At 43.5% G+C, this 2,435-nt stretch overlaps 1 pseudogene; it reads left to right on the top strand.

The window, feature by feature from the left end:
* The first annotated feature begins 119 nt into the window (after positions 1-119).
* The window catches only part of LOC103206366, a 3,486-nt pseudogene continuing 1,170 nt past the window's right edge, over positions 120-2,435 (top strand).

The following is a 2,435-nucleotide window of genomic DNA, read 5'->3' as shown; positions in this document are numbered from 1 at the left end:
GACTAATTATTTCCATGAATTTTGGTTTTCTTCATTCTTCTTTGCTCTGGATGAGGAGAGACCCATCGTTGCATCTAGATGACAGCTTGCTAGCTTTAAGATCCCAGTCATCAAGCTATATCACTTTTAGTGGTACCAAATGATCGATTGGTGATGCTGCAAAGAATCAAGTTGCAATGAATCCCACTAACCCCGTTTTGGTGCCAAATGTCTCATTGGATAAAGATTTGATGATGCTGTTGCCCAGTTTGATATGAAGCATTGGCCCTTCGTGGTGGTGAGGGATACAGACAGGCCCATGGTCCAAGTAGAATATAATACACAGATGAAAAATTCCTATCCAGAGAAGGTGTCATCTATGGTTCTGACAAAGATGTAGGAAATTGCAGAAGCCTACTTGAGAAGACTGTTAACAATGCTGTTGTCACTATACCAGCCAACTTTAATACCTCTCAGCATCAGACTACCAAAGATGCTGGAACCATTGCCAGCCTCAGTGTAGTCAGAACCATCAAAGAGCCAATGGCTGCTGCTGTTGCTTCTGGCTCAGACAGAAAGGTTAGTGCTGAAAGAAATGTGTTGATCTTTGACTTAGGAGGTGGCACTTTTGATGTGTCAATCCTCACTATTGAAGATGGAACATTTGAGGTCAAATCTATAGCTGGAGACACCTACTTAGGTGAAGACGTTGACAATGGAATGGTCAACCATTTTATTGCTGAGTTCAAGAACAGGAGTAAGGACATCAATAGAGAACAAGAAGGCTGTCCGTCACCTCTGCACTGCTTGGGAATGTGCAAAGTGCTCTCTCTCTCTCTTCCAGCACCCAGGCCATTACTGAAAATGATTCTTTGTATGAAGGAATCAACTTCTATACCTCTATTACTTATGCCCAATGTGAAGAATCAAATGCTGACATGTTCCATGGCAGCCTGGACCCTGTGGAGAAAACCCTTAGGGATGCCAAGCTAGACAAGTGGCAGATCCTTGATATTGTCTTAGTGAGTGGTTCTACCCATGTTCCGAAGATTCAGAAACTTCTTTGGGATTTCTTCAGTGGAAAAGAACTGAACAAGAGCACTCACCCTGATAAGGCTGTTGTTGTGATGCAGCTGTCTGTCTGGGCAACCATCTTTTCTGGAGCCAAATCTGAAAATGTTCAAGATTTGCTGCTCCTGGCCATCACCTCTTTTTCCCTTGGTATTGAAACTAGTGGTTGAATCATGGCTATCCTCACTGAGCACAATACGATCATTCCTACCAAACCAATTCAGACCTTCACAACCTACTCTGACAACCAGTCTGGTACACTCTTTCGGGTTCTTGAAGATGAGCATGCCATGACCAAGGATAACAACTTGCTTGGCAAGTTTGAATTCACTGACACCTCTTGCACCCCATGATGTTCCTTAGATTAAAGTCACTTTTCAATATTGATGCCAATGGCATCCTCAACATCTGCTGTGGATAAGAGTACTAAGAACAAGATTACCATCACTAATGACTAACCTGGTGGTGCCTCTTATGGACTCACCATTGAAGAGGTTTATAAAGTCAATCTCTGTAGCATAAATCCCTTGGCATTTTCCACAGTAAAAAAATTGAAGAACCCAAATTTCTAGCACATTCAGGGGCCACTTGAGTAAAGAAGATATTGAGCATATGGTCTAGGAAGCTGAGACATGCAAAGCTAAAAATGAGAAACAGAGGGATAAGAAAAGGTGTCTTCTAAGAATTCACTTGAATCGTGTGCCTTTAACATGAAAGTGTGGTAGTTATGTTTTTGTGTCAACTTGGCTGGGCCTGGTTGAGTAGCTGGGCAGCTGGTGGTAGTTATTCCCCATGATTACACTGGCAATCAACTCCATGGTGGGATCTACCACAAGCAACTGAGTAGCTGCCTTTGGGATATGGTCTGCTTCCTGTATATAAGGAGAAGCCTTGGGAATGGTCTCTAGCCTCTGGCACACTTGGACCCTGCATGTAGCCGTGTCATTGCTCAGCAGCCTGCTATGCTCTGCCAACCTTGGGACTTACAATGGACTTAAGTTAATGGCCTGCCATGTGGTTTGGTAACATCAGAATTGTGCCTTTTCACTTGTCAACCTTGGAGCTTCTCAGCCTCAGCAGCCAGCAGCTATCTGAGTGAAGAAATGCCTCTAGTTCCAGTGGGCCGGAAGCAGAAGGCAGAGATGGACCCCAAAGTTGAGGTGCTTTCACCCAGCCCCTAGACCCTGGCACTGTGAACTTGGACTTAAAGCCTCCAAATTGTAAGAATCAACTCCTGTTTGTTAAGGCCATCTCATTTGTGGTATGTTTCCTGTCAGAGCGGCACTAGGTAACCAGAACAGAAAGCAACAGTTGAAGATGGAAAAACTTCAAGATCAAGGCAAGATCAATGATGAAGACAAACAGAAGATTCTTTTTTTTTTTTT

Source organism: Orycteropus afer, unplaced genomic scaffold (genome assembly GCF_000298275.1).
Source record: "Orycteropus afer afer isolate SDZICR_OR568_19922 unplaced genomic scaffold, OryAfe1.0 scaffold00312, whole genome shotgun sequence".
Lineage (NCBI taxonomy): Eukaryota > Metazoa > Chordata > Mammalia > Tubulidentata > Orycteropodidae > Orycteropus > Orycteropus afer.
The sequence above is the reverse complement of the archived record's forward strand: the minus strand, read 5'-3'. Positions and strand labels throughout refer to the sequence as shown.